At 44.2% G+C, this 22,792-nt stretch overlaps 1 protein-coding gene across 2 annotated transcripts in view; it reads left to right on the plus strand.

Annotated features, from left to right (window-relative positions):
- SHROOM3 (shroom family member 3) overlaps window positions 1-22,792 on the plus strand; it is a 152,898-nt gene that overhangs the window by 49,023 nt on the left and 81,083 nt on the right. Inside the window, exon 1 of one of the 2 annotated variants that reach the window (XM_075090010.1) lies at window positions 9,768-9,943. The exons of the other annotated variant lie outside the window; for it this stretch is intronic. The gene's annotated coding sequence lies outside the window, so the exon portion shown is untranslated. Of the gene's footprint in view, window positions 1-9,767; window positions 9,944-22,792 lie in introns of those variants that run through there. 2 annotated transcript variants of the gene reach the window in all.

Consider the following 22,792-nt stretch of genomic DNA (forward strand, 5'->3'; position numbering starts at 1 on the left):
CCTGGATATGCACGCCCACACACACACATACATATACATACCTGCATGAGTGCACATATAGGTATGTATGTATGCATATATGAGTTTATACACAGAGAAGTGATGTCCTCGAGGTCAGCAGTGTCATAATCAGGCCAAAATTCAGCAGTTCCTAATATTTCCTTGGGAGATGCCTGAATCACAGGGCCACATCTCTTAGAAAGCTTTGAGGCCTCTTTCTTCAAGCTAAAAGAGAAAATTATCAACTTTTTGATTTCCTTGACTACTTTTTCACAAGCAGTAGAAATCATGAGAGGCAGAGCAATCCCAATGAGCATCAATCACAGGGTTCTCGTTACAGCTGAGTTATTGAAAGCGGAGGCGTCCCACCTCTGAAAAAATTGATAATCAGCCAGCAGTGTTTGATATTCTGAAATTACGCTTCACAGTGTAACGTAATAGTTTCTCTCTCCATTATTTTTATGTTCCCAAGACGTTTTCACCTTTTCTTCTTCTTTTTGATGAGTATGCAAGGGTATTTGATGTTTGCCTTTTTTGGAACACTATAGTGAACTTGAAGAAAATTTTATTTGGAGGCTTTCATGGTTTCATTTCATCACTGCTGGAAAAATCAAGCACATTAACTTTAAGAGGTATTACATTCACATACTATTTCTTTGCCAAGGTATTTTGAGCCCTTCGTGCACCTTTAAAGCTCAGTGGTGATCCATAAACTTAGAACTGAGAAATTGTAATTCAGAGCTAAGAGCCCAGCCTTCACTTCAGGTAATTTGACACAGTCCCAGCTGACCCTGCAGTCCTGGCATGAAAGCAGCAAAAGAACAAAAATGTGAGGTCCCAACTTCTTTGTGGGCAGTGGGTCACAAGTTTTTCTGAATCCTCTCTGTCACCAAAGGTGACAAGACTCAGGACTCTGGCCAGTTGGTGGCAAGGTAGAAGACAAAGATTTTGTCTCCAGTGCTAGAGGGAAAGCGGATGAGAAGGGATAAAAGTAGGACCCCAGTGGAGAATGGGGAGAAAGAGGAAAGCAGCAAGGGGAAAGTGAGGTTCTGCATTAAATAAAAGCTTCCAGCAATATGAAATTAAGCGAGGCAAGATGCAAAAGAAACAAATTAAGGAAAGCAGCTCAGTGCAGAACCTGAGCTGCGTGGAGCCTTCATCTCAGTTCGGGGGATGCTGCTGGGCAGGCAGCATGTCTGTGTGACGAAATGTGAACAAACAAAGGCTTGCAAGCCAGACCTGAGGTGAAGTTACAGCACCAAGGATGTGCAGATTATCTTTACCCCAGACATAATAAGTTTAGCCATTAAGGCTGGTAAAGGAAGTGCTAGTGAGCTTCCCACTTGGGACCGTTTTTTGTTGTGTGGACAAGGAGAGGATGTTTTGCAGTACTACATCTTCTAAAAAGAAGGGGGTTTTTGAGTGCTTGAGATGCTGATTTTTGTAAATTGGCCATAATGATTTAATTGAAGTGCATTAGGGTTGCTTTCTGCAAATACCGACAGACTGAAAACTCACTAACCAGTCATTTGTGACCTGAATTTTTGGTCTGTGATTTCAGTATTCATGAGGGCTCTTGCTTAGGAGTGACACCAACTCACACTGACATGGACTTTGCCCCTTAAAAGTCATATGCAAACAATAGCTAAGTCTGCTTGGTGTATGTGGTTTTGGTTCTTTCCAAGGCATATTCAAGGTCAGCATGTTTTTGAAGGTTTCAGTGGTTTGGGGTTTTTTTTTTTCAAGTTAAAAACTCAGGAGCTCTCTGTAGCAGTATGATGGTGACTCCAGACATGACAATGGACAGAAAGCACAGATTTTTTTGTTCAGTTGTATTGTAGTTAGACCATCAGGGGACCAACAGAATACATTTGACCCACTCCATGCACTTGTGTAGCCCAATTAACATACTCAGATTGCTATTTAATCTTGCTTATTATTTAGGACATAGGTAAGCTTTTAGTACCAGTGGCAGCACAGTGAGCCTCTACTTGCGTACTAAGCAAAAACTGATGTCACAGCACCTTGCTAGGTCTGTAGACAGGCTGATGCAATGACATGTTTTTTCCCTTGGAGTGCCGCCTGCAAAGCTCAGTACTGATGCACCATTGTCAGTCTTCATTAGTCTGTTATTGATCAGTTTAATGGAGGAGAGTGGGAATAGTTCCAATGAAGGGAATGTGAAGGGAAAATCAGAGAAAATGCAACATGAGAGGAAAGACTAAAATACATAGAGATGAGAAAAATTACCTCTCTCACAAGGATACTTAATAAATACGAATGGTTATAAATAAATTACCAGGACCAGAGTAGTTAGTGCATGAGGAATTCTGTCTGCCTTTCACTCCTGTGCAAATGTCCTGCTGACATCAGGGAGGGATTTGCTGTAGGAGAGACCTGTAAAGTTGTGTATTTATACACTTTCTGCTTCCTTGCTCATGGACTTACAGTAAGGCAGAGGCAGAGAATGACCAAGTGAGTCCTAGTGTTAAGTAAATACTGTGCCCATTCCCTAAGACAATCCTTATTTGGGAGATAACTGTTAAATGATTTTTCATGGATGCTCTCTAGCAGCGTTTTGTTTGTCTCCTCCTCAGCTCAGGAGCCCTCAACGGCAGTTTTCAAATGTTCAGCTTTCTCTGCTTCTTTAACAGGGCTGCTCGCATCAAACTTGTTTAGAAGGCTGTTCCTAAAGCCAGTTCCTTTCTTTCTGCCCATTCCTTGCTACCTCCCTGTCCTTGTTTTGCACATTCATTTCCAGGAGAATAGGCTCAGGCGTGTATTTTTTCATTCCTGTAGACCTCAGGTCTGCAACTGGTGTGCTATGAGGAAGTTTGCTGATACTTCACAAGCCAGAATAAGCCAGAGGAAGAGCTACTCTGCATCTCAGGGAATTACAAAGCCTTCCTCAGTGAACCTTAGGTGCACTTTCTGGTCCCTGCTACACTGAGTTACAATTTCCTGCTTCACATACCCTGCTGCTAGTATCTTTTGTGTGCCTGACGCTGGCAAGGTGGATTTAGCTTGGTGGTCCATTCTAGTCCTTTTTCTGCCATCTGATTTTTAAGACATTTAGAACTGCACAACAAAATTACCTGTTTTCTCCTTCCCTGCTTTTTAATACAGGGCTTTTCAGGACACTTTGCTGGCCCAGAAGAAAGCACATTCATTTCATTCTGATATATTTCATACCTGAGCAATCAGGCAAGGAACATACCGCTGCTTGAGTGTTCAGTCCTGCTAGCCAGATCAAATTGCTCCAGGTAAACAGAGGAGTGAGGGGAACAGCCTTTAAAATTATCACTGGGCAAAGAGACAAGATAGCATTGTGCTACAGGGAAGGACAGACAAGTATCGCTTCACTGGTGACAGAGTATGGGGGTGAGCCAAGAAGCTAGATCTTTAGAAGAGAAGTCTCCACAAGTATTTCCCGTGATAGTCTTCAATATATCCATATCACTGCTGGAGCCAAATGTCTTCCACTGTGGGTATGAGCAGAACCAGTTCCATGAAGCTTGAGGAATCCACAGGCTGATTCTGGGCAGATCTTTTTGCTCGTGGGTTGCCAGTTTGGGAACAGGTGGGAATCACTATGAGAAACTGGAGAGACCAGTTTGTTTAAAATTGTAGCGGGAGGCTTGCCTACTGTCCTCAGCAAACTACCTTAGATAGTTTTTGATACTCAGTTGGTCTTTAACCAGCTGGAGGAGACTGTTTGCAAGCTAAAGCTACAAGCCACAGAAATAAGGCTTAGTTGTTTAATTGTGCAAGATGAGTTATTTTTTCCAACTTGCTTTTTTCTGTCACTTCCTCTCCAACTTCAGTACCTAAGCAGAGTTGGGTGCAATTAAAAAAGATCCAGGCCTTTTCAGTGGTATCAGTTCGATCTAATTGTGTTGTGCATGCTTGTATCAGCTGAAGATAAGGCTCAAAATGTGGGCCTTGACTTGTCTGCTTTACAGCGACCACAGCGGCCTACAGCAGTTGCCAAAAATAGACTTTTCCACAGGTCAGTAAGCAAGAATGGCTGTCAGAGCGTCACACTGTTTACATAGTTTTATATTCAACATGTTCGTAACAGCAGCAATTAGACCACTGAGGCATGATGGCAAATGTAGCTGTTGTGCGAATATCATGCTAAAGGGAACCACAGTCACAGGGACAACAACTCTCAGACACCCTTTCTAACACAAACACAGTTTGAACTAAGGCCTCCTACAAGCCATTCCTCAGAGTTGCTGCAGCATTCACTGTTGCCTGGTGCAGAGAGGGCAGAGGTGAAAACATGAAGTCATTCTTGTTGAGACGACAGTATGCTGTGAAGTGAGCTTGCCACGGGCAGTTTGGTCCACATTCTTGGTGGGTGTAAAGCAGCTCCATTGGCTTGAATGGAGTTCAGATGAGTTACCTCAGGTCAGAGTTTTGTCCTTTGATTCTTTAAATTCTTGGATCCAGTGTCAGTCTTTGTTAATGAATGCAAAGCTCTATTAAAATTTGCTAGTGGAGCAGCAAGTAACAACTTTCTGCAGAGAATTACCAGTGTTTTAGGCCCTTACTCTGTACATGCTGACATGCAGGAGCCCTGCAGAGCTCTTCTGGGCTGCTGTTTTTACCGTCAGGCCATCATGTAGGTTCTGACTTGGGATGTGAGGGGCTGTGGTGGTGACACTTGCATTTGCAGAGCCAGTGAGACTGCGTGAAGTATGAATCTCTGAAGATCTGTGGTTCACAGCAAAACGGCGTACTTCCAAGGTGCACAACATATGTTGTTAGCATCATACCGATCATACAGATACAAATGACTATAGGAAGCCTGTTCAAGTATTATTTATGTGGTATGTACAGTTTTGTATCAAAGATGAAGTACATCCAGTTCCTATAGCATATAGCTCCCCTAACATCTTGTTGCACTCTTGAGGCTCAAGGCACACAAGCTTAGTGCTTCTGAGACCACTGCAGTAAAAGCCACCCCTCAGCCTTGTTCTTCTCCAAAGCCGAGCAAATCCTCTGCTCATACAATCAGCAGTAGCTTGAATGGGGATCTGATGTTTTGGGTTTGGTGCTAGCCATCAGTGTCAAGATAGATACTGCAATTAAAGTACGTGGCTGCCGCTGCTCCTGATACCTACTAATAGCTTTACTAACAGCTTTACCTGTCCCAGTTCTCACAGTAAGTTTTATGTAGACGTTTGACTGTATCATCTCTCACTTTCTGGGACAGCTCTGTTGTGAGGTGTAAGTAAACACTGAGATACAAACACAGCAAAGATCAGTATTCCAGGCAGTTGATTCTCTATTTTCAGTGTTGGTGGTTTGTGCCTGCCTCAAGCTTAGCAGTGCCTGCAATTCTTTTCCACCTCAAAGAGCCTTAGGCTAAAAATACAAGTCAAATAAAGGAGGAGTGGGGATAGAAAACATTATCCTCATTTTCCCGTTGTGCTAAAAACTGTACAAAAAGAAAGGATTAAGCTTATCCTTGGCTATAACCGTAATCTGCGTGTTCGTTTTCATGCTTCCCTACAGATTCCCTGTGTCACTTGGGTTGTTCGGCTTACTCTCTTGGCACATCCCTGTCCCTGGGCCCCTTTGTCTGAACTATGAGACCTGGGGGAGATGCTGGGAGAAGTTTGCTACAGTCCTGAGACCCGGAGTGTCAGGGGGAAGCTGGCTAATTCAGGTGCTGAGGGGACTGACAATTCATCCAGGGATGCCTCCCCTGGAAACACCGCTCCTGTGGCAGACAAAAACCTGCCACAGTTTAAATTAAGAATTAAGGTCTCATTTAAAGACCTCTGTGGCAAGATCAGGAATTAAACCCAGGCATCCTGAATACTTACACCTATGCCGTAGCTACAAAGTTGTTCTTCTTTTGGCAGCAACTTTCTATAACTAAGGCTTTAAAAAAGAAAAGGGAGAAAAAGTCTTCACTCTACCTATAAATGACCCTATCAAACTGTAGAAGTGTGGGAGGAAGATGTCAGTACAACTGACATCTGGGGCTCAGAGCTGATTCGAGCCCATGGAAATTGGTGGAAAGATTCCCACAGACTCAAAAAGGCTTTGGCTCAGACCCTCACTGAGCAGTGATTTCCCCTAGAGAGAGGGGAAGCTGCTGGCATTTTTACAAAAAGCCAAGTGCCAACACAATTCTTCAAAGAAACCCTGTGGACTAATCCTTTCCTCTTATGACACTAATGTAATTTTGTGTTGTATTTGACAGTGTGCCAAAAAAATGCATCGAATAAATCCAAGTTTTGTGAATGAAATTAATTAGAATAGGCATTGGCTCACACCCTGCTCTGGAGCAATGCAGGAGCATGTTTCCAAAGAGCTGCTATGCGGTGCCGTTATTTTTTGTTCAGTGATGATGACTGGGGGAAGAAAGGAAGGTTTCGTGCACATGGAATTTTTAAGACTGACAGCTTGAGAGGCCAGAGCTGGCATTAACACTGGTAGAGGGCTGGCAGGGTGGTCTTGTGGCTAGCACTGTTATATGCTGGGCTGTGAACGCCTCCACAGCTTTCCAGTGTGCCCTTGGTCACTTGTCCTTGTTTCTCAGCTCCCCGTCTGCCAGGTGTCGCCAATGCTCTGTTGCGTGAGATCTTGGGACAGGGAGAGGGTCTTTTAAAGTATATCTTTGTACCACTCTACAAAAATGAGCCTGTAGTTGGAGTCTTACTTGAAGAGACAGCTCCTCAGTTGATGCAACTGGGGGCGACCAGCCAAAGCCCATCAGAGCCCTGACCCATTGTCTGTACAGTATTTCCGAGGTCTGCACAGCCTGCTCCCAGGTGAGTAAAGGCTTGAAAATCTGCTCGTGTGTTGGATCAAACTGGCAAGCCTTTAACTATCTCAAACATCAGTGTTTTCATTAAAGGAGTTTTCTGTGCATTCATCAAAATGTTTGCAGTTCCTCTCTCATTAAGAAGGGTCAATGCAAAACATGGGGCAGACAGCTAAAAGGTAAACAGAATTTAATTTTGAAATCACTGGCAACAGCCTTGCTGTCTAGGATTTAATTAGCTACAGCTTAGGACTGCCAGGCTTTTAGGAAACTTCCCACAGTAAGTAGTAAATATGAAGAAGATCTAAATACGATTTTTGAAAAAAAAAATAAATATTTACGTCTCTAATGGGGATAGCACAGAAATGCCTTGGAAAAAAAAATTGCCAGCCTCCATAATGTGTTATCCTATATAGGACATTAAAGACTGACCTCTCACCTGAAAATGCATTAGAAACACGGCAGTTTCTGGCCACTGCCACTCTGCATTAGCTGCCTCTTTCACCGAGTGCATTTGGATTAGTTTGCCTTCTTCAGGCAATAATCAAACTGGGGTTTGATTTGTCAGAAGGTGACACCGGAAAAGCTGGGCAATCTCTGCCAGCGCCATACAAAGTGCTTTTTAGGGTGTGAATCTCCTTCTTTTGGAATTTCCTGAGGATTAAGTTGGAGCTGGATCAGATCACGATAATATGAAAACTTGAACAAACAAGCATGTGTTCTCCTGACTGATCTGTGCCTCGCTTTTCTACCTGTGTTTGTGTCTAGGCTGACCTTTGGTCGATAGGGCAAATACCTGGACTTGCATGAGGTTCTGGTTACCTGTACAGGTGCAAAGGACTGTGGGATGACAGCTTCGCAGGGCAGCTGCGGGGCAGAACTGAGAATAACTGAATATCATCATCTTTATTGTAAGAAGCTCCAGTTGCATGGCTTTAATTTCAAGGGCTGACTATAAGAATTGATTTATAAGGGGTTTGTTAGTTGCCTGGCATTGATATGTGCTGATGTATACATATCCTTAGCTGGGTTAAATATTTATTTTACTCGGCTACACTAGTTACCCAGGAGTATCATACAATTTCTCAAGACCTTTTCCATGCTTTTCCTGCTTGATCCAAGGTTTTCTCTGAAAGGAAAGGCTATTGAACATTAGCGTAATCCTACTGATATAAATTGAGTTTGCCTGGATTTACTTCAGTAAAACAGATGTTAGGGTGTAGTGGCTTTTCATGTTTTCACGAAGACTTGTAGGGGTCATCCAAATCCCTTGGTATTGTTTCTCCCTTGTGGCTGGATAAAAGCAATATCTCAGCCAAAAGAATAATGGAAAGCAGAAACTGCACAGACAGTATCAAATGGTGTTTTATATGCATGAGTCTTCCTATTTGTAGTGAAAGGCAGCCTGACTCACTCACACAAATGCGGGTGGACAAGGAGTATTTACATGCATGCACCTGGCCAAAACACTGGCTTCGCCAATAGCTCTAGCATACAGAACTATGGTTTTTTTCCAATAGCCTTTTCTTCAGCTTTCAGCCTGCTTCAACTTTGGCGTTAGAAGGGAGACAGGGATGGTCTTCAGTACATGTATGTAAAACATTTTCATGGAGGTTAAACCTGTGTAAGGACACCATAAAATTTTTTTCATTACATAATGTCTAAGCTAATTAAAACCAGAAATATTGGTTAAAAAAATACATCTTTCAGACACTGAAAAGAGCCAGTCAACTCAGCTCAGAGTTACCTCTTAGTCTTCTGTGCTTACCAGGCTTTTAAAAATTATTGCTATCGTGAGGTGAGGTTGCAGGAGGAGAATGGAGGCAGTAAGTGCCATCCTCTGTCCTGGGGAGACGGGAAACTCCTCCAGGTGTTGGGCTGGGGCACTGAGTTTGGTTCGTCCTGCTGATAGATGTTGTTATGTGGCTTTACTCCTCATACTCGCCTCCCTTATAAAAGAGAGAGAGATGTCTCCTGCCTGTAGGGTGTCAGGAAGTTAACTGCATTGAAGAGAATGATGTATTCAGACCATTGAAGTAAAGGGGACGTTGAAGTTGGAGAAAGAATGCTAAAAAGTGTGGGCAAGACTGTGAATAATGTATGTTTTGATCTAACAGCCTGACTGGGAAAAGAAAATATTTAGGGTGAAATAGAAGTGAAATTGTGTGTTCCATTTGGCCTGAAATGAAACGTTTTGCTCCCCATAGGAAAACCATGTTAATTTAAAGAATGTTCCTTATAGTTAATGTATGTTTTCAGCATTCTCTTGGAGGCTAAGGCAGCCTGGCTGGGTAGGGAGTAGCTGAACCTCCCTGGCTGCCTCAGGCTGACAGCATCTATATCAGGATGGGTCCAGTGTGTTGAGGGCCATGTACTTTTCTGTGATATTTCCATGGACTTCATACAGAGCCATGTGCCTACAGCCTTCTCCTCTGCCGGGGCTCAGGCCCGGTGCCTTGGCGCAGGAGAAGGGGCAGTGAGACCCACAGAGCTGATGGTTGGCAGAAGGGAACCACTGTGGGCATCTTTTTCAACCCTGAACCTGCAGCTGAATTAGTGTGCCTCAACTTGTGGGCCAGTGAGCCACAGAGACCGATGTCCCTGCTACACCCTTCCTTCACTGTGGGTTTTTACGCCCCACTCTCACTTCCAATTACTTTTTTCAAATGAACTTTGAATGGTGAATTTCAAGAGAAACAAGAAATGATTCCTGGCTGGCTGAAAACACTTCTTTATTGAATTTAGTTCCTTTTCTCCTCTCTCCCCAAAATCCCAGTGTTAATTAGAAGAGGGGGCCAACCACCAATGTGCTGGGAGTCAGGACAGAGCTGACTGGCACTTTCACTCAGCAAATTTCCCCTTTCCCCACGGTCTCTGCTCCTGTCTGTCAGACCTGCTGACGACTGCTTGGTAGGAGGGCAGTAATCTGAGCTGCCTTTGCTGAGCAAACCTCCTGCTTTTTACTGCGAGATTAGTCCTGAGGTGCCTCTGTGCACAGCACCTGTATCTGCAACTTGTTATCTTAATCACTATCCGCCTGTTTCTCCGCGTCCGAGGCAGTAGTGCCATTCCCTCCTCTGAGGACTGCACTCGCCAAATGGCAGGCTGCCTCCGCCGCAAGGATGGGAATACCTGAGACTTGGTCTTGTGTCTCAAAAGGTAAGCAGCCTCTCAACAGCTACAGCAAAGCAATCCAGGCACAGCTTTGTGCTTGCGGAGGCAGTCGGACCTTGCGGCCAGGCTTTGAGAGAGGGAGGACAGGAGCCTTAAGGACTCTGTTGGTCCTAAACACCATGAGCATCATAAACTTCAGAGCAAATGAGTGTCCAGGCAGTGCTGGGGGGGGGGTTGGTTCAGCTGCTGTTGTAAGCGAGCTCTCAGCGAACGGGGAGCTGGTGCCTCACCGCTGCTCAGGTTCTGTCACTGGTGAAGCTATAGAGCAGTATAAGCAAATCTATCAGGCTTTAGGCTAGAAGAGTGCCAGAAGCTCGCAGGAGAGGTGAACTGAGAGCCTCCAGAGTTGTACAGCATGCTTAAGGCCATTCCATCCCTTGGTGTCAAAGGGTGCTAATAATAATGCCATGCACTTGGGACGCTGAGTCTCATGAACAGAGGATCTGACTCACATACACACCATGATGTGTCAGTTGCATTTTACAGTTTTATAGTCTGGAAGAGTCTCTGCTCAAGTATGTGGCACTCTTTTTAGCCTTCACCTTTTATAAGTTGCGAGTTGTTTAAAGTGGGTGTCAAACAAGGCCAACACTTGGGCTAGCCATACAGTCTGGGATATAGTCTCATTTGATTAAGATGGTAACGTTGCAGATAGCAGAAGGAGAACGTGAAAGAGACTGATTCTTAAGAGATGGCAATTGGCATAGCTCCAGTATGGGCCTGCACAAATTTACATTCATTGAAGATCTCTCTTACATTATACACACCTACACCCCCTTTTGGATGAGTTGTGAATCATAAAACTAAGTTCATTGAACTTGGATTTTGATTATTCCCTGAGACATTAACTCCTTTTGTAAACTCATTAACTAATCTTGAAACTCATTACCTGCTTCATTGCTATTAGGATATCTTTAGGTTGGTTTGGTGGGGGGTTTTTTGTAACTATAGGCCAAACCTTTAGCTGTGCGCTTTGGCTGAAATTGTTGTAACTGTATGTTTTTTCTATAATGTGGTGATTCAGTCCATTCAGTGAAAGTTGGCAGCATGGGTGAAAGCAAGTTGAAGTGGTGCTAGTGGAATATTGGGGTCTGTGTCCCTGTTTGTGTAAAATGGAGTGGGTTTTGGTGGTAGATTATCTACCTTGCCTAATATGTATTCATTGTTCCAATGTTTAAAGAGCAGGGAGATTTTGACAATAAAACTAGACCTGGTTACAGCAGCAAATTCCCAGTCACTTTAGACTGCCCCAAATTTCCACCTTTTCCCTTGTCTGAACCAGGTCTTTAAAACCAAATCAAAGGAGTACCTGGCCAGGGAAAGACTGTCCATGTGTTGTTAGCTGCAGTCCTTGGAGCACCCACTGGCTCTTCACAAGCCAGCTGTCCCATCTGAGGAAGATGTGCGCGGTGAGCAAGTGTATATTCCTGCCTCTGTCTGCCAGCTCTCAGGAGCACACATTTGCTTATGTACATGCCATCAAGGGCAAAACTGGTCGGCATGTGAGTAGCCCTAGAGGTTCCTGAGGCAGTGGGTCTGACAGAGATCCACAGCAGGTAAGAAGAGGCTGTTTTGCAGCACAGATCCCATCACCCTGAGGCATGGCCTGATGCCTGCATGGGTGGGCATGTTCCCAGCCTGCAGTGATGTGAGGAACCTGCTGTCCTTTGCTGGAGGACCCATGTAGGTACACCACGAGGCTGCAGAGAGCTCTGCAAAGGACAGCATCAACTCTTCCCCACTTGCATCTTTCACGTGCTGTGACCCTCTCCTGAAGGGGACTGCAGGCAGGCAGTTTTGCAAACGAAGCGTTCAGCTATAAATTAGTGTGGACAATCATGTACGGGCAAGGGATTATCTTGGGTCCTAATCCACTACCTGCTTGAGTGATTTGACATCTCCTGTGGTCTTCATACCAGATTGTAGATGAGCCAGACATATATTTCTTATCTGTTCCTGGGAACAATCTGAGCAGAGTGATTCAGTGCTCTGTAGTATATAATGTGAAGAAAGGTGATGTACGTAGTACCTGAAATTTGAACAGATGCCTGAATTAAAGAGATTCAGTGGTTGGCTGCTTCAAGTGAATTGAAAAAATCATCTAGAGGTGATGTTACTCTTCTCTCTGGTCTGTTTTATAGTCTCTTAAAGATAAGTCTTTCTGAAGTCTTCAAAGGGTTAAAGGCAATACCTCACAGAAACCCAAGTGGCTGAAGAAATACCAGATATTAACATTTACCTCAGTTGCCAAAGCCTGGACACTTCTTTCTGCTTTTTAGAAATTACAGCCTGCAGGGACCATTTAACAATAAATCGTAGCAACTTGGCTGTTATAGGGCAACCCATGTGCATAGGCACTTAAGGGCTGTGCCAGCATCTCCTTTGTTCAATAAAAGTAACAGCAGGAATTTGATTAAAGACTGATAGAAAAGAGAGGGAGAAACATAGGAAAGATTAAAGAAAGAGCGAGCCACCTGGAAACTTCATTCCTCTTTTATTTCTAACTTAAGCTCATAAATACCAAATCTAAACCATTGTATGTGTGAGAGGGAGGGAAAATTTCCTGCATGCCTGCACAGAAAAGACTGCACATGCAGTGGCACAAACCGACTTTTAGCAAAAGTCATACTCTTCTCAAACTTAATGCTTGCTCCTTATCTGCATCAGAAGAAAAACGAACCAGAAAATAACTTTATTCCCTGGTGCTTTGGAAGGACAACATTTAGGAGGGTCAGGCAAGTCACAGCCATAAAAGAGAGTGGTGAAGGATTTTGGCTGAACCTGCCGATGAGCAGCGAGCACATTTCCCAGGCTGCCTCGGAGCAGCCCTGCAGCTCAGCACAATGCAAATGGCCAGCTGCACACGTCCAGCGCCGCTCTTCATGGCTGGCCTACAGCATCTGCCGCTTTGTCTACATCGTTGTTGTATCCCCCATCCAAAAAAAAAGAAGAAAAAAACAGTGACTCCAACAGCCAAATGCAAATAAGTCCCAAAGAGCCCTCTTATGTGTGATCAGCAAGCGACAGGCAAATCACATTCAAATTCCTTACTGCAGAGCCAACACGTCTGTTGTTTGGGTTTAGGAGACCAGAACAGTACGATTAAGTGTCAAACGTGCGTGTGGGAGCGATGGCGGATTGACTTTTTTTTAGCCTGGTTGTCCTCTGGGACCTGGGAAGGCTTTGCTATGCGGTTGGAAGCACACTTTGGTTCTTAAGCAGGACTCTGCAGGATGCAGAGAAGAAGGCTGAGACCATGAACTTCCCCACAGCAGGGGCTTCTCAAAAGGGTTTTGTATATTTGCGGGGCTCTTGCAGGTAATCTTGCCCTACACTAGACTTGCTGCTCTGTCTGAGCAGCAAGGCAGAATGCTGTACCTGGAGCTCATTGCTGCTGCTGCTTCTGGTGTCTTCTATACACCTGGACATCTCTGCTGCTTAAATCATGCTTTTCCCCACCTGGTACTTCTCTTACTCCATATTTACGTTGTTTTCTCTCTACACACTTTCTCTCACACTTTTTAGCTGTTACTAATGTCCATTAGACAGTGAATCCTTTCTGGCAGTGGCCATGGCTCCGAAGTGTGCTCCCCTGAAGTGTTTCAGATGTGATGGTGTCCTCTGCAGCAAAGCAGACATCTCTGCTTCAGTCCAGCCTTTCTCAGCTCAAGCCATTACCCTGAAGGCTGCTGCCTCCTCTGTCCGGGGCACAGGAAGATGCACAGCCCTGGTCTGGATCAGGCCCTCAGGGGCTGTTTTCTCTCTCACTCTGATTCAGACCAATGTGAGGATGCAGAAAGTGGCAGTGTCTGGGACTGAGCTTCAGGTTAACAAACCGCTTTCTCCCAGAGATTCAAATGCTCAGAAGATAAAATATTGAAATTGTATATCACAGCTGTGGGAAAACGCCGGGATGGAGAGGGACAGCGGAAGGCAGAGGGGGCGGGAGGACTGAATGTCAGCCCGCTGCTTGCATCCCGGCCCCACGGCTTGGCGCAGGCACCTCGAAGACAGAGGTCGGTGGGGTGTCGGTGGGGACTGGCCGCCCTGTGCCAAAGCCACAGGACCGGAGGTATGTGGGGAATGCGAATGGTATGCTTGAGTGGACAGCTTCAGAGCGAGGCGTGGGGATGGCTCTCGCTGCCATCTGTTGTGAGCCCCGCAGGCCCATAGCAACCGCGTCTCAGGAATGGGGCTGCTTTCTTTTTTTTTTTTTTTCATAAAGAAATTCTTCCTTGCCCTCTTCCCCGCTCCTGCATACGGATACTCATGAATAAGCGGGAATGGGGCTGGGATTCCTGCTACAGTGATGCGTGCTAAAGGAGAAAAAGATCGTTTAGAGCTCAGCTTGTATTTGGTCTAGGGAGACATTTTCCTTTCTGAGCTGTGACATTCTAGGAACATGAGCCGATGTGTGTGATTTATTGTTAATTGCCAAAATCTCATTCTATTCAAATCATTAGTGAATCTGTATTTGCCATGAGGTATATTCAGTAAAGTCTCCAGTGGCTGTGTAGCCACGCAGTTGTCCTCCTTGGTAAAACAGAGTCTACTTCTGCTTTATTATTACAAATGCCAAGGTTATAACTGATGTAAATAACCCCAACGTATTGATTTGTTGTGCCTGGCATTTTCCTCGCACCCTGGAGCACTTCTGTTGTAGGTAAGGGGCTTTGCTGCGTAGTGAGGTGGTGGGACCAGGTTCCTAGAAGTTGTAGGTACTTCAGCATCGCTGGTGATACTGAGAGGTGCAAACTTTTATGCCAGGGAAGATTTGCCACATGAGAACTCTGTCACCTAAAGACAACAGTGTTGAGACAGCATGCCGCCAGGAAGGGTTAATGCTGAAAGAGCCTTTATTCAGGCAGCAGGGGTAGGAAATGTCTGTCTGTCTGTCTGAGTGAATGGTTTTACTCCTTCCTTTCCCCTGGAAATTCACTTCTGAAATGCAGACTTCTTTTCCCCCCACCCCTCAACTTTTTTTCCTGCTGTCAAGTAACTGTGGCCTCATTCCTGCAAATTGCTCAACCTCTTGCTGTGACTCAGCAAAGCGGATTGTTTTTAAGCAAGTGTTTTAATTCCTTTAAGACAAAGAATTATATTTTGTAAGAGTACATGAGAGTTTTAAGAGGTCTGAGGTGAGATATTCAGAAGGTAGGGCTGTTTAACACTATATTTATTTCTTTGGTATTTCTATGCCTAATGTCCTGCAATAAATACAGAAATTCGCAGAGAAGCCCCCATAGACGAGAGGGAGTCAGGGAACTGGCAGACCAAAACAAATCTCTCAGATGTTTCATGCCATTTGCAAAGAGATGTCATGCAAGAAAAGAGGGAAAGGGAAAAAGCAGACAACCCAGCTCCCATCCAGTGCTCCAGGCTGTGTTTGAAACTGGGCACACAGCTATAGTGGCTTGGTCACAGGGAGGAGGGTGCAATTTCAGTGAAAGCTGATAGGTACATAGGGGGGCATGAAACTCTCCCTATTACAGGTATTTATTATCACTTGACAGCTGTCAGTTTGCAGTAGGTGATTTGCCTTCCTGTTAGCTCTCTGAGAACTAGGTATATTTGCCTAAGGTTGTAGAGAAGGGTAAAAATCCTGCTTTCAAGTGCAGGTATCATTTAACCATGATAAGAAAGCAGGTAAAGCATTTATTCTGCAAGACGGCTGCGGAGAACAGGATAGTAAAGTCTTTCTGGTCCTACCGAGATGGGAAAAAACAAGTCATTAAAATCTGATACCTACCCCCTTTTAATGAGAGGAACGTTGTTCAAAGAAATAATCTCAGCCCTATCACCACCAAACTATTTTCAGGAACCATTAGCCTTTCACCTCCTTATATGTTTTTTTCTTTTACTTTTGTTCTCATTCAGGGAAAACGGCAATGCTTCTGCAACAAGAGATTGGGGCTTTAGCTCTAATCAGGAGCTTACTCGGTCATAACCATGCTCTCACAGCCTTTCCTTTCCAGTAAATGACCTGCAGAAGAACTAGGGGAGTAAGGCATAAAAACAAGCATTGAAATCAACCACTCGAGGTCTTCAGACATGCTTATTTCTTCAGTGAGCCACTATGGTTATTTTTGTGGGTTCTGTAATGCTCCCTTTATCTTTACCCTCTTCTTCCTCCCCACAAACATTTTTCAGCAACTGGGGACTGTGGTCTGTTAGTTGCCAGTTTGAACTACAGGCATGAGGCTGTTAGTATTTCTGGCCTAGCTGGAAAATGCAACGAACAAGAACAAGCCGTGAATGGATGTTATGAGCAGCACTGAGTAGACACAGAATGTGACTCAATTTAACTCTACCTTAGCATCAAGGTATGCCTTACGTTTCTTTGGTTTGCTGTATTCTCTACTTGAAAGCTGTTGTCATGTAGAATAAGATCCTTCGTCCATGCACAGACTCTCCCACAATCCCTTGGCTGTAAGGAAAAGAAGCAAAGTTGGGTTGCCTTATTTTTGGACAGTGGGGATCGGTAAAGGAAGGATGTAGGTGACTGAGTGCTATTAAGGTTCAATCTCATTCTCTCTCATCAGTGTTTATTACAGAATTTTGTGACTTGCACCATTCTGAAGAACATTTTAAAAGGAAACCAGAAATGCAGACTTCATTCTTTACTGAGACAGGGTGCTATTGCACTCCTATGTGACGTACAATACTTGCTTTAAAGTTCCAGCTCCTGGCTCAGGAGATTTGTGAAGCTATCTGGTTTTCAGGTTTCTAGCTCTTATGATTCAAAGCCTAGAAGGCAAGTCAAAATCCTACATATCTTAATTGTGACAAATAGATGGCTTTTAATCTGCTCATGTGATTTTGGTGGCCTATTCATTCTTTTACACAGTTGAAGAATAATGTCTCAGCATAATGCAAGGGGCAGACACTTTTTGTGATATTCAGGCTTCTTCCTCCTACAAAGATCACTCGCTCCCTTCATGGCTCCTGGCACCGCATTACCCTTGAAAATCCAGCCCATGGCATCAAGAGAGCATCCATTCATCTCACTGTTTTGTGTGAGGCCGCTCCAGCAGAAATCTGTCTTTTTGTTTGTTTGTTTGTTTGTTTGTCTGTTTGTGCAAGAGCACAGCAACATTTATCATTGCATTATAATAACTTCTTTGGGGATGGGGGAGGAAGGAAAATGAATAATTTCCTTTGGCATCATTTCATCATACACTTCCGCCCTGAAAACCATTAGAGTTTAGAGAGTGGAGAGGAGAAATGTCTGCAGAAGAAAAACTGTCTAATGAAGCCTACTGCAGAAGGGGCAGTTCTCCCTCATTGTCAGTCTGTCTTTCTTCAGACCACAAGAAGCTGGCCACAGAAGTTTTTAAATCTTGGGGAAATATAAAGCCTCCAATCTGCTCAGTCCTAGGAACAGCTACTGATTTGTTCAAGGAAGAAGCTATGGAAGTTGCCTGTTCCTTGCATCTGACCTCCCCAGAGATGTTTCCCAATTCCTAGCTTCATAAGGCGTCATGTAATACTGGACTATCCTACTGATTCACCCAATTTGAGATCTTGCTTCAGCCAGTGGCTGGTAGAGGAGGTTCAGGAAACAGCCCCTTAACACATCTCCTTGGACAAAACCCTTGTGACAGGACATGTCACGGTGATTCCACATGGAGGCTGGCTCCAGGGTAGGAGAACTGCTGGTCCAAGCTTCCAAGCCTTTCTTAGCTGATGCAGCTGGAGGTGCTGGGGACCGTGACAATCACCAGGTCTGGGTTAGTCTTCCTCTAGGATCCTGGTCCCAACCAACACTTTATCCACCATCTGCAAGCAGACGCTTGCTTGAGACGAGAAGACGAGCTATCTGTATCCTCTGTCTCATGATGTCCAGGAGTCCATTTCTCTATATAAATTTTAGCTGCTGTTGTTGCTGTTCCTGCTCCACAGCAGGTCTCCAGAATCCTTAATGTTCTTGAATATTTTCTACCTCAGCCCCAACATGTAGCGTTAGATGGTCTTTGATGCTGATTTTTTTTCCCCCTGCATTTGTTTTATTCAGACTGGGATCTTTTTTAATTCCAGCCCAGTTTTATTTCAAGTTATCCATCATCAGTACATGAGGAAAATTTCTTTGTTGAAGACAATTGACTGAAAAAGAATGTAAGTTGTAAAGGAGATATAAAATATATACATGTTTATGTCAGTGCTGCTTGTCCATATTTATTTCTTTTTCTTCTTTTTATCTATGGATATCAAAGAGCGAAATATGCCAAGAATGCCGCTGAAGTTATACTGACAGTATATTCAGAGCAGTCCACGACAGCAGCTGTATTGCCCATATATCTTCAAGCAGAAAATTGTACATCATCTCGGACAATGCATCGCATTACGGACCTACACAAGGGCCACATTGCAGTCACGGTGGGAACCATCACTCGAGTCCCCTGGTTTGTTTGTGTGCACAAGAATCATGCTTATAATATTGCTGTAACATAGCACTTTGCATCTAATTTAAGCAATACTGGGGCTTTTGTTTGTCTTACAAGGTCTAACCTAAAGACAAAAGAGGTAGTCCAGGCTGAAGTTTATGAGACATTACCAGACATTCATGTTCACACATACACGCTCCGTCAGAGGAATTTATGGCCATTACGATGTTCTCTAATGGGTACAAAATGAGACCGTTACATATTCACTTAATTAGTTTGACAGATTTTCATTTAAATATAAAAAGACTTCTAGTCTTTAGAGAACAAAAGGAGGGCTTTGTTTCCAGTGCAGTTTTTGACTCTGCTTTGCTGGAACAGGAGGTTGGGGGTGACAACTGAAGGGAGACGATTTAGTGTGAATAATTCTCATCTTTTGATTTCATGTTGCCATTTTTTTGCTGCTTTTCCAGTTCCCCTGGAGTACCTTGAGGATGTGATGTGGCCCTTTCAGTTGCAGCCAGGAAAGCTCAAGTGAGAGCTTGGCTTTTCCAAAGCATGATGGATGCTTTGAGATTTGGGGGGTTGGAGGGAGCTCTAAGAATATTAGAGAGCTGCTGTGAGCCCCGAGTGAACTGTAGTCTCCAAACCTATTAGCTCACTCTTCTTGCTATTGGTCTAGTTCTTTGGCCATAGTATCAATGTAGGCGACTCCTGCTTTAATAAAAGTTCAGAACACACATTATAACTTGCTTACAGTTTTATTATGCCATTTTAATGGCTCCATGCATTACAAAGAGTTCCAGAGTACAGCACGAGCCTTGACACACAGCAGACAAGCAATGCTGGGACTTGATCTTTGTGGGAGCCCATTCATTTGTGCTCTTTAATTAAAAATGCTTTCTCAAATGCCTGCTTTTGAAGATGGACTGTGGTTCCACGTCTCATAGGATAAAGTGGGAGAGAGCACCATTCGATGGTTTCTTTGTATCCTGTAGCGAGCAGTGGATTGGTGTGGGCCCTGGAGCTTGTAAGCTCTTTTCTCATATTTGTAGCTGTCCCTTGAGAGCATAGAAAACAACCAAGTGAGGTTGCTGTGGGCTCACAGTGGTCACTGTAACATATGCTATCCTGGACTTTGCTCAAGCCTTTCCAAAAAACCTAATGCTTACCTGCTGTAAGCTTAGTGGCATGGAGTAGTCTCCAGCATCCTTATCTATGTGCCTAGGCATCTCCTAGACAGGATCAGACTGTGTTGGTAAATAAATGCCATTGTCTGAAGGTGTGGTAGCAACACAAACTCGGTCATGCTTGAAGTTACCGACGTGCCATCGGAGCAGGAGGCATGTAGAGAAAATGTGCTGCAAAAGCAGCTGCTATCCATGTGGAAAAATGTTGGTGCTTCAGCAGAAATCTTATTTTTAACCTTTTTTGGAAATAGAGGTGTATTTTGTTCATGGTTGTCACTAAGAAGGGGGAGAGCTTGTAGACTATCAAGCGATATGTCTTCTTTCCCTCTCTGCCTGTGTTTTCTACTCACTGCTGCCGTTTCACTCCACACAGATGGATCACGTGCTGCCTGGGGCAGTACAGCACTCTGAGCGAGCAGCAGCAGTGGGTCTCTGCACCCATTTTTTCTGCTCTGGACTTAGCAAAGAAAGTGTCTAATCCTTCCATTGTGGACTTGCAGATTTCCCCTTTGTGCCTCATATGCATGCAGCATGATAGCATGAAAAGAGGCGGGTAGCTGCCCCTACACACCCAACATTCTGCTTTTTATGGTATTTCCTTAATAGGACAGCTCTGCCAGTCCAAATTCTTCTGAGGGGAAGCCCCTTTGATCATATGACTCTGCAGAAACGTCTGTTCAAATTTCTGAGACACAGGAATTGCGCAGTAGTGTCCTTAAGCCTCCTTCTTAGCGTGATTGTGCTCCGTATGATATTTTTCCATAAGGGTCAGTAGGACCATGAGGGCTAAGGAACACAGCACGTTCTACCTTAGCAGTGTGTCTCCCACAGAGGAGACGTGTTTGGGCCAGAGAGAAAATAACATGGCGCATACATGCAAACATGTGAGTGAGAGCAGCCCGAGAGAGCCACAAGTAGCTCACAAAAACTGCTGCCCTGGAAGCCTCATCTTTCCAGTATGCCGAGGAAGATATTAGCAGAGGAAGTTAGTCTGAGACCTCCAAGGAATTGTTTGAGGTTGGTGTAGGCTAAGAGTAAACAGTCCCTTTTTATTGTGCCACATTTCTATGTGGGGACAAATTTGTTTGTGGAATTACTTCATTACAGAGGTGAGCCTAGCCTTAGGAAATTAAATGCGTGTATGTTATTTAGCAAAAATATAAAGCGTGATCCTAGGTACCATCTCTTCTGATGAGCTGAAGGAATGTGTCCTTGCTCCTCAAGCTGTCAGTGTCAGATACTGTGGTGGCTGTTAATGGGAATAAAACAACATTGACTAGAGATTTTTCACCTTAATATCTTTAACCACCTGGAACAACATGACCTTTGCCATGGAAGCCATGCAGGGTACAACCCCAGCTCTCCAGGGCACCAACCACACTAACGTGTATCACAGGCATCCCCTCCGTGCGCTCGCCACAGGTAGTGGCACCCTAAGGCATGTTCTCCATTTGCACTGAACTTCTCCTATCTTCATAGAGAGCCCAAGTGATGAACAGCAGGTTTTGTGATACCTTGGATGTTATCATGGGGCACCTTCGGGTAACACTTAGTACCCAAGTCCCTTACTGGCTTTGTTTCTTCCCAACATAGCAACTAGTTGATCTTAAGCAACCTGGGGCTGGGCGTGGCCCTGAAAAATGCCTTCACTGAATTTGCATAACAGAGACGTTCTAAAATGCAAACGGTTTTGAAGGTTAATAGTATTTTAGCAACATATGAATTACCCTTTCTAAGAAGATCAGTGTTCTTTTTACCCTAGTGTTTTGTCTCTAGTGTCACTTAACAAAGGGAGCTTCAGAGTACATAGAGTTGGCTCCTTTCAGTAACTTACCTGGCAAACAGTACACCCTGGAGACCGATTCTTGTTTTAGTCTTGCATTTTATAGGATCTTTTTCCCTATATCATGCTGCAGCAGCAAGTTCTGATTCTCAGATACTTGGGGATCACAAAAAAAGAGGTGGTTTGGGTTTTTTTTAAATTTTATTTTAGTTATAGTGATTTTGCTCTGGAAAGGTTAGCAACAGCTATACCAGCTTGCTCTGTACCTTTTCCCATGCCTTTTTTTACGTCTCTTCTATCTGCGGTCATCTATCTTTCAGTTTATTTGTTTCTTTGCATTCCATATGCTCTATTGGCATCTCTTCAGCTGTGTTTTTTGTTCCTAAATTGGTTGGGATACGCAGCTTTTTCAGTAATTCATAATGGAACACTTCCTTAACTTTGCTTCTATGTTTTGGAGGCAACATGTTGGCCTGGTCACCTCTGCATGATGACCACTAAACATAACCATTTCCAAGGACATTTCTGTACTGACTAGCCGAAATTCTTAAAAGTCAACACGAGGTATCCCCCCGAGACCTGTGTGAGCATCCAGCATATCCAAACCAAAACTCCTTGGATTTTGGTAGATTTGGATCGCTTTAGGCTTGGATTATTCACCTCAGATCTGCTGTCTAGTACAACAGGTTAGTGCCCTTACACCATTTAAAGTGTTTCTTTGGTTTATAACCTGCCGTCTGTGGGGCCACTCACCTTTGTGTAACCGGCCTATATCCTAATCAGAGCTGACAGTTTGTTCCTGTATGGAGGTTACATGCTGGGAGCCAGGACTACGTGCAGAGCGACTTTATTTACACATCTAAGTGTCTCTTGGATGATGCTGGTAAATGCATGGATGCTTGAGGTTCCCTGTGACATTTTAAAAAACAGCTTTTGTACTAGAAGATCTTGTGCAGAGCACATACTGGCTCAGCCACTGTGACACTTCCCACACCTCCCTTGAACCATTTAGAGCTTGTGGCCCGGTTGTGCTTTGGTTTAGTATGAATGTCCTGTCCCAGGACACGCCTCCCATATATTGTGTCCGGCTGAGAGTGGGAAAAAATTTTTCTACGGGTCATGCACGCCCACACTCTGGAAATCGAGCTGTGAAATTTATAGAGAGCACAAGGCCTTTTGCCACTTTCATGTGCTAAAACCTCAGAAGTGCCTGATGTTTATCCTCAGCTGCTGGCATACCTGAGAAACCCCCCTGCCTTGTCCTTCCTGGAGATTGCCAGGTTGGCTGCTAACGTCAGGTAAGAACTGACCTTTTCCCTGACCGAATGCAAACACAGCACTTTTTGTGTTCCATTCAGGATCCAGGTGCACTTACTCTGTCTTGTTTAGCTCTATCTCCCTCGCCTGGCATAGGCTTTAGAAAATGATCTAATAAAAAAGGGGTTTGGGCCTAGTGATGAATTAGTGCTATTAGAATTTT

This window comes from Phalacrocorax aristotelis, chromosome 4 (genome assembly GCF_949628215.1).
Source record: "Phalacrocorax aristotelis chromosome 4, bGulAri2.1, whole genome shotgun sequence".
NCBI lineage: Eukaryota > Metazoa > Chordata > Aves > Suliformes > Phalacrocoracidae > Phalacrocorax > Phalacrocorax aristotelis.